Source organism: Zingiber officinale, chromosome 3A, assembly GCF_018446385.1.
Source record: "Zingiber officinale cultivar Zhangliang chromosome 3A, Zo_v1.1, whole genome shotgun sequence".
NCBI lineage: Eukaryota > Viridiplantae > Streptophyta > Magnoliopsida > Zingiberales > Zingiberaceae > Zingiber > Zingiber officinale.
The window spans coordinates 144,942,827-144,952,498 of NC_055990.1; positions in this window are offsets into that span (position 1 = coordinate 144,942,827).

The following is a 9,672-nucleotide window of genomic DNA, read 5'->3' on the forward strand; positions in this document are numbered from 1 at the left end:
TTCCCTCAAGGGATTTGGGTATATGCCCAATAATATAACGCTAATTAGTCACTAGAATTAAAAGGTGTCTCTTAGTACACTTTCTTTGAAGAAAAGGTAATTATCTCAACTTTGTTGATCTAATTTTGGAATTAAATCACTCTTCTTTCTTTTCCGTTGGAGACAGTGAATGAAGTTATGGATATATATTCTTTTTTCCTTTCCTTCTATTGGAGAGTTTAGAAGTGTTCTGCAGTAGGAAATAAAAACACGCAAGGCTTATGTATATTTAGAAGTTGATTTTTATAATATTCATTTCTGTTGACATATAAATTTTGATCTTTTTATTTATTCATTCATAGAGTGTTAGCGGTGTCATAAAGGAACGACTCGATTTGAGTCGATCTGGAGGAAAAAAAAATTTGAATTGAGAATTTGTAGGTTCGGATTCGGATTGGAGTGATTTTGGATTGAAAATTTTTGAGTTGGGTTGGGTGGGTTCGGGTTGAACTGATTTGACCGAATTTAGAGATTAATCACTTAGCAAGTATTTTTTTAGGATTAAATTAAATTTTACTTTAAAAATTAAGATGATTTTATGTATATCAATATCAATCTTAGTAGGTTAATTATGAAGTATTAAGATAAAAATAAAAAATTATGAAAAATAGTAAAAAAAAATTACTTTGAATTAAATTTTTAAGTTATTCGGATTTGGATTGGTTGAATTTGGATTTAAGAATTTTGGATTGAATTTAAATTTGGAGTGGATTTCGATTGGGATTTAATTTTTTTTTAATTCGACTTAAATCCGATCTAATCCACTCGAATTGAGATCCTGGTTCGTGGGGTGCTTCCGTGCTTGAGTTCTTTCCTGATTTCCTATGAAAGTGGTCCAGGGAGAAAGAAAGCAAAGTGTTTTCTTGCTCCGAATATTTGTGTCAGGAATAGCAACAAAATAAGTGGCCTGAAGAATTGGAAAGCGATAGTAAAAAACAGACTTACTTTCTAGTCTACATGTCGGATCAGGAATAAGTAAATAAGAGAAACAAAATCTAATTTTATAAATACCAAAAATGGACGAAGCCAAAGAGGCAACACTCGAAAATGATGAAAAATCTAGTTTCATAAATATTATTTTTATTTGAAATGATTGTTATTTAATTCATAATTAGTTTTGTCCAATCATTTTTAAGCAAAATTAAAATACTCTTTTGATGTATCTACGTCCTCAGATTTGACCGTGTAAATTGAGATTTTAAAATTTATAAAGGCTTGATAAAAGTTTATTGTAAGATCAAGAATTTACGGGATAATAATGTTGGTGTAATTTTTTTTAGATCAAAATTGTTCAGATTGGTTTAAACTTGAGTTTTGATGATTAATTATTTATATTTGACAAGATATGTAGATTGACAGTCAAAAGTTGACTCGAAAAGTCAAGTAGGTCAAGATTGACCAAATACTTGACTGGAAAGTCCTAACTGGAGGTTAGATAAAGGCAAGACCAATGAGAAGGTTGGCAGAAGAAGAAAATCCAAGTTGCTCAAACTTGAGTCTTGATTGTTGATTTTTGATATTTGACAAGATATGTAGATTGACGGTCACAAGTTGACTATAAAAGTCAAGTAGGTCAAGATTGGACAAATACTTGACTGGGAAGTCCTAACTGGAGGTTAGACAAAGTCAAAACCAACGAGAAGGTTGGCAGAATAAGAAAATCCAAGTGGGTCAATGTTGATCGGATACTTAGTGTGGAAAATCCTGATAAGTGAAGCCAAACAGCTGGAAGGTCCTACTGAGTGAAGCAAAGCAGATGAAAGTGTTGATATCCCGAAGTAATTTTGATGTGGTTAACCGAATTAAGTTAGGTCCTGTGTTTGTTTGATGTCTTGTGTTTAAGTGTGCAGGAACTTAGGAGCATAGGAAGTCGAGCGAAAGATGCAACTAATGATAAGGATGGCATGGGAGAGAGTCGACGGACTCGGTGCGTCTGAGGGAAGAGGCGATGCGGAAGAGTACGCTAGGGAACGAGAAGGAGGCGCGTGGCGTTTTTGAGAGACGAGAAGCTGGAGTGGAAGACTACTCAAGAAGGCTGGAAAATGGGTTTGGGTGAGCCCTATTCCAAATGATAATGATCACCCAAGCGAGCAGAGCCGGAGCGAGAGACCGAACCAAAAAGTCAACAAATTTGTTGACTTTGGTCCAGGTGCCCGGATCCCCGGGACTAGCCAGGGGGCCTCGAGCTCGTGCCTTGGCTGAGGGCTGGTTTAGCCCGGTCTGGGTGCTCGGACCTGGTCTAGGTGCCCGAACCACAAAACTTATTGATTGTCGAGCTGTCGTGATTCGTTGTGACGTGGATAATGTTTTATCCACGCGCAAGTGCCTGGAACCCTTCCAGGTGCCTAGATTAGGGCTATAAATACAAGCCTGATCCCAATAGTTCAGAATCACTTATACACGAGTTTGGATTGATACGCATATGAGAGGGGGGGGGGGGGAATCACGTGGTTTTTGAAAACTCATTTTCTCGTTTTGAAATCAAAGTATACGCAGTAAAAAAACTAAAAAGAGCAACATAAGAAAACACAGGTGATTTTAATTGGTTCAGAGACTTTGGCGACTCTTACTCCAAGACTCAGGTTCCGCGGATATATCGATAGGTAATCCACTAAAATACCTTTTCCGGTACCTCCGGAAAAGGGAATCGAGTACACAAAAAGAAAGAACAAGTGTAACATCCTGCACTTGTCCTATTTTAGTTAGTTAAATACACAAATTATAGCTCGTTACCCAACACGTTCAAAGATTGTTAGCTTAGGCTCGGTTTCGGTCGGTTCCTCGGCAGTAGTCGGGCGCAAGAATGTCGTAGCAGAGTCACAGCAGTAGGCCAGAGCAGTCGGAACCTCAATCAGATGCGTAGAAGTTTGTATGTGAGTTGTTGTAGAAGCGTTAGGTGATCTGCCTTAAATAGAGCATAGAAGGTGCCTTCCATAGGCATTGAAGGTGCGTCCAATGGGATAAAGTTTATCCCACAAATGTTGTGCCTTATCTGCTTCGATCACTAAACTTCATCCTTTCGAAGGCGCCTTCCATAGCCATGGAAGGTGCCTTCCATGAACAGTACGAACGCGCCTTCATCTGTTTGAAGGCGCCTTCGAACACTGTTTATCTAAAGGCAAATTTACTCCTTTGTCTTGTAAAACAACGTTAGTCCAATAAACTAAATAACCTGCAAGACAAGTGTTAATACAATAATAAGCAATATTAATTAGTTTCTGTCCACCCAGGACCCGGAACTAGTCAAGGTCTTATATTAGGGATTCGAAATAGATCTAAACTAGACCGACGCCTACTGTCCCCTTAATCGGGATGCGTCCTCACTTAGTCACTCTCCTCTAGTAACTTACCTTTACTTACCAGTTTACTAGATATCCGGTTAGCCTGCGACCTATCTAGACTTCCTACCAGATATCCGGTCAGCTTGTCGATCTATCTGGACTTCTCGCCAGATATCCGGTCGACCTGTCGACCTATCTGGACTTCCCGTCAGATATCCGATCGGCCTGTCGACCTATCTGGACTTCCCGCCAGATATCCGATTGGCCCGTCGACTTATCTGGACTTTTTACCAAATATCCGATCGACCCGTCGACCTATCTGCACACTTGGTAAAGTGGTTAGATCACAATTATACTTAATTTAACTTATTTATCATTCATTAATACTTGAGTTAGACCGTTAGTAAAAACCTAACCAACAATCTTCCTCTTTTTGATACAATGACAACCTAAGTTAAGTTAGGAAAAAAATATGCAAAATAAGCATGAAGAGAAAAAAATGGTTTAAGAGAAAAGTTTGAGACAATTGGTTTTGTTCTTTTGATCATTTTTTAGGGTTAAGTTATTATGATTTTCTTAATTTTCTTTCGTTTGCTAACTTAATCCTTAACCCTCCCCCTATGACATTCATCAAAGAAAAACATGAGTAAAACAATGCTAAGTAAATTAATGAGGGAAAGTGGTGAAACGTTGGCAATATTAAAAAAAATTCAGAATTATTGGGGGAGTTTAAAGAAAACTTGTTTAAACTAATTGAAAAACGAAGTTTGCAAAATACTTGTAATTTTTTAACAAAAAAAAAATATTTAAAGGAAAGCTTTTGAAGATTTATACTAGGTTTTGAAAGCTAGCTTTCACACAGCTAATTTTAAAGTTTAAATAGCTGTTAAGAAACTTTTAAAATAATTTGCAAATTCTATCAATCTTTCAAAAAACTTTGGACAAGAATTTTGAGCTTAGAAAATATTTGTAAGATGTTTTAAAATATGAATAAGTTTTAAGGAAAAATTTTAAAATAAGTTTTGCAAGAATGAAACTTTTCTAAAATTTTCAAAGATGAAACTTTGTCAAGAATGAAATTAAAAGATTAGGTTTTGCAAGAGTGAAACTTTTTCAAAAAGTATTCAAAAACATCTTTTAAAGTTAGTTTAAAAGCAGTTTACAAGAATTGAAATAATTTTTAAAATAATTTTTCAAAACATATGATTTGATAAGCATCAGAATTTTTCAAAACATGTAATTTTTCAAAATGTGTAAAGAATAATTTTCAAAGTAAGCATTTTGAGAAAGAGTTAAAAATATCTTTTCAAAGGATGTGTAAACACAAAAAAGATATTTTGAAAAGTTATTTTTAAGTATTCTCCCCATAAACCTGATATTATTTAAAAATAATTTGATCAACTAGAAATTGTCCTTAAGTGTCTGACTATTAGTTACTAACTAATTATCAGAGGATAGCAGTGTTCACTTGGTTAGTCAGGTTAAGTGATTGCATCCAGTTAGTGTTTGACTAAAAGTGAATTACTTAACTTGATCATTGTTCTATTTGGTATTTTACGCCCAGATTTGTGGTGATGCACTGATATATGCATCTTAAGTCCAGGCAAAAAGCCTATGCATGTCACACCGTTCTAAGTTTGGAAATACACAATCAAGGTAGACCTATGTATTTGTGAGATGCTCAAGTCCTAAATCTATAAGAACATGCTTTCTATGAATTTGATATAGATTAAGGCTAAAATTAATTTTTGAAATGCTAAAAAAATGAGAATTTTTAGAAAAATATAGGTAAGGATTTTTCCTTAGAATTTGCAACTATTTTTTAAGACAATAGTCCTATTCTATAGAACACATTCCTAGTTATCGACGTAAATTGCTAAATTCACTTTCAGGAAAATGTTTGGTAAATATGTCAGCTAAGTTGGACTTGGACTCAATGTAATTGAGTTCAATGTTGCCTTTAGCTACATGATCCTTGATAAAGTGGTATCTAATTTCGATGTGTTTGGTTCTTGAATGATTGATTTTACAAATAGTGTTGGATCAATTTTTCCTTGGTTGAATCCTTTGGAAATCAGGTAGGAGGTTAATCTCTCATACCAGGCCCTAGGTGCTTGTTTAAGACCATACAAAACTTTCTTGAGTTTAAAGACATGGTTAGGATAATCTAGACTCTCAAACCCGGGTGGTTGACCTACATAAACCTCTTCTTTTATTAGCCCATTTAAAAAAGTGTACTTAACATCCATTTGATAAAGCTTAAATCCTTTATGGGCTGCATAGCTACGTAGCATTCTAATGGACTCAAGTCTGGTTACTGGGGCATATGTTTCATCATAGTCAAGTCCCTCTACTTGACTAAACCCTTTAGCCACTAGTCTATCCTTGTTTCTAACAATTTTCCCATTTTCACTCAGTTTATTTCTGAATACCTATTTTGTTTCTATTACCTTTTTATTTTTAGGTAGTGGTACTAAGTCCCAGACTTCATTTCTCTCAAATTGGGCCAATTCTTCCTGCATGGCTATGATCCAGTCTGGGTCGATTATGGATTCTTCTATTGTTTTGGGTTCAATTTTAGAGATTAGAGATATTTGACTTTGCTTTCTGAAGGCTGATCTAGTTTGGAGTATTTGGTCTGAGTCACTAATTATTTGTTCAAGGAATGGTTTGGGTTAACTCTTATTGTTTTACTAGGTTCATTTTCTTGTGGTTGATGTTCCTCTTCATATTCTTGATTTAGTTTTTCACTTGCTCCTTCTTGACTTGTACTATCTCTTATAAAGTTAATTGGTTGAATCTGAGTTATTTCTAAGTTTATTGTAGATTCTTCAAACTTTATATTTATGGTTTCTTCAATTCTTAGTGTAATTTTAATATATACTATGTAACCTCTGCTGTTTAATGAGTATCCTACAAAGATTCCATCTTCTACTTTTGAGATAAATTTTTCTAAGTATTCTCTAGTGTTTAGTATATAGGCTGGGCATCAAAATACTTTAAAGTATAAAATATTAGGTTGTTTATTATAATTGAGTTCAAATGAGGTTTTATTATAAGTTTTATTTATTGTGGTTCTATTTTGTACATAGCAAGCTGTGCTAACAGCTTCTGTCCAAAAATATTTTGGAAGCTTATATTCATTTAACATTGTCCTAGAGGTTTCAAGGAGAGTTCTATTATTTCTTTCTACTATTCCATTTTATTAGGGTATTTTAGGGCATGAAAATTCATGGTGATAACCTTTTTCAAGACAAAATTGATTAAAGTTGTGATTTTTAAATTTACCTCCATTATTACTTTTGATTCTTTTAATTTTTTTTTGATCTTTTTCATTTTCAGTTTGTTTGCAGAATTTACTAAATACTTTAAATGTTCATCTTTACTCTTTAGAAATTTTACCCAGGTAAATCTTGAGAAATCATATATTATTACTAGGCAGTATAGACTCTTATTTATGGATTTGATTCTATGGGAGTCAAATAGGTCTAAGTGCAATAATTCTAGTATTGAGTTAGTTTGAGCTTGATTAGTTGATTTGTGGGTAGATTTAGTTTACTTTCCTTGTTGACAAGCATTACAGATTGTTGCATCTAAGTTGGATAGCTTTGGTAAGCCTCTAACTAGACCATTTAATCTTGTTAAGTTTCTAAAATTTGTGTGGGACATTCTTCTATGCCATAAGCAAGTTTCTTCTTTTTGTGTCAGGTGATACTTGAGTGAAGAAACAGTTAGATTGATTGCATAGATGTTGCCATTCCTAAACCCTTTTAGGTGGACGATCTCCTCTGGAAGAAAGTAAAGTCGGCCGGCGACGTCACCAAGTTCGAAGCCCCATGGGCAGACCCTTTCAAGGTCATGGAAAAGCTTCGTTCAGGTGCCTATTACCTTGAGGATAAGGAAGGAAGGTCGCTTGAGCGGCCGTGGAGAGCGAATCATCTCCAACTATACTGGGCAAGATAAGGTGCACGAGTGAATATCAATGTATTTGTACGTCCTCTTTGAATGCAGGATGAGAATAAAAACAAGGTTTCTAGACTTTGAGTCAAACGACACATCAAATCGTCGAGTGATGACATTAAACCTTGATCTACATCAAATCGTCGAGCGGCGACGTTAAACCTTGGTTTACATCAAATCGTCAAGCGACTGGTCTACATCAAATTGTCGAGTGACGACGTTAAACCCTAATCTATATCAAATCGTCGAGTGGCGAAGTTAAACCCTGGTCTACATCAAATTGTCGAGCGGTGACGTTAAACCCTGGTCTACATCAAATTGTCGAGTGACGACGTTAAACCCTGGTCTACATCAAATCGTCGAGTGGCAAAGTTAAACCCTGGTCTACATCAAATCGTCGAACAACGACGTTAAACCCTGGTCTACATTGAATCGTCGAGCGACGACGTTAAACTCTGGTCTACGTCAAATCGTCGAGTGAAGACATTAAACCCTCGTCTTCATCAATTATCGAGCGATGACCTTAAACCCTTGAGCTGAATCTTCAATCTTTGTCTTCATCAATGGTCGAGCAGCGACCTTAAACCCTAGTCATCATCAGCGGTCGACTGATAACCTTAAACCCTAGTCTACGCTAACCGTCGAGCGGTGATGTTAAACCCTCGTCTCCAGCAATGGTTGAGCGGCAACCTTAAACCCTTGAGCTGAATCTTCAATCTTTGTCTTCATTAACGGTTGAACAATGACCTTAAACCCTAACCCACGCCTACCATCGAGCGACGATGTTAAACCCTTGTCTCCATCAACGGTCGAGCGGCATATCCTGTAGCACCTTCACCTTGCCAGGGTTTGCTTCGATTCCCCGTTCGATGACGATGTAGCCCAGAAATCGACCGCTCTTCGCGCCGAACAGACACTTGTTCAGATTTAGCTTGATCCCGTACGTGCTTAGCATCTGGCACGTCTCCGTGACATCTGCACATAGATCGGCAGCTCGAAGGGACTTAATTAGTGTATCGTCCACATATACCTCCATATTACGGCCGATCTGTCGCCGAAACACTTTGTTCATCAGTCCTTGATATGTGACCCCAACATTCTTCAGTCCGAACGACATCACATTGTAGCAGTACGTACCGTCGGATGTGATGAAGCTAACCTTCTCTTGATATTCCCGGGCGAGCGGCACTTAATGGTATCCTTGATATGCGTCCAGCATGCATATCAACTCGCATCCGACAGTGGAGTTCACCATCTGGTCGATCCGAGGTAGGGGATAGAAGTCCTTTGGGCAAGCCTTATTGAGGTCCCGGAAGTCGATGCAGACCCTCCACTTGTTCCCAGGCTTGGGGACTAGCACCACATTGGCGAGCCTGCTCGAGAACTAAACTTCACGTATGTGGCCGGCCTCCAGGATCTTTTCTACCTTGGCACGGATGATCAAATTCTATTCGACACTGAAGTCTCTCTTCCTCTACTTTACCGGCCGAGCGTCCGGCCGGACGTGCAACTCGTGCTGGGCGACGTTCGGGGAGATGTCGGGCAGTTCATGCACATGCAAACACGTTGTGGTTCTGCTGGAGGCATGTGATCAATTCAGCTTTCCGCTCGGCCTCCAGATCGGCGACAATGAAGGTAGTTGCTTTCGCTCGGCTCGGGTGGATCTGTACCACTTCCTTCTCCTCGTAAACCAAAGTAGCGAGCTTTTCAGTTACGACGTTTACCTTCAGCCGGGGTGCTTTCCGTGTGAACTTCGCCTTCGTCTTGACCATCTCGACATAGCAACGCCAAGCGGCCAACTGATCACCCTTTACCTCTCCTACTCGATCCTCCACCGGGAACTTGATATTCTGGCAGAAGGTTGAGACGACCGCTTGGAATTCATTGAGGGTCGGTCGGCCCAAAATGACGTTATAGGCGGAGGCGGCATCCACCACGATGAAGTTCGTGGCCCTCGTCCTTCGGAGCGGCTCCTCTCCAAGTGATATGGCTAGTTTGATTTGGTTGATCGGTTGGACCTCATTGCCGGTGAACCCGTACAGCGGGGTTGTTATCGGTAGCAGCTCGCCCCTATCGATTTGGAGTTGATCAAACGCCTTCTTGAAGATGATATTGACCGAGCTGTTTGTGTTAACGAATACATGGTGAATGGTATAGTTTGCAATTACCGCTCAGATAATGAGGGTGTCATCGTGTGACACTTCGACTCCTTTGAGATCTCTAGGGCCGAAACTGATCTCAGGCCTGCTCGCATTCTCCCTGTTGTAGCTAACGACGTGGATCTCCATCCGCCGAGCGTATGATTTTCGGGCTCAGTTGGAGTCTTCGCTCGTCGATCCGCCAGCTATAATGTTGATCTCGCCTCGCGCCACGTTACTCCTATTTTCCTCCT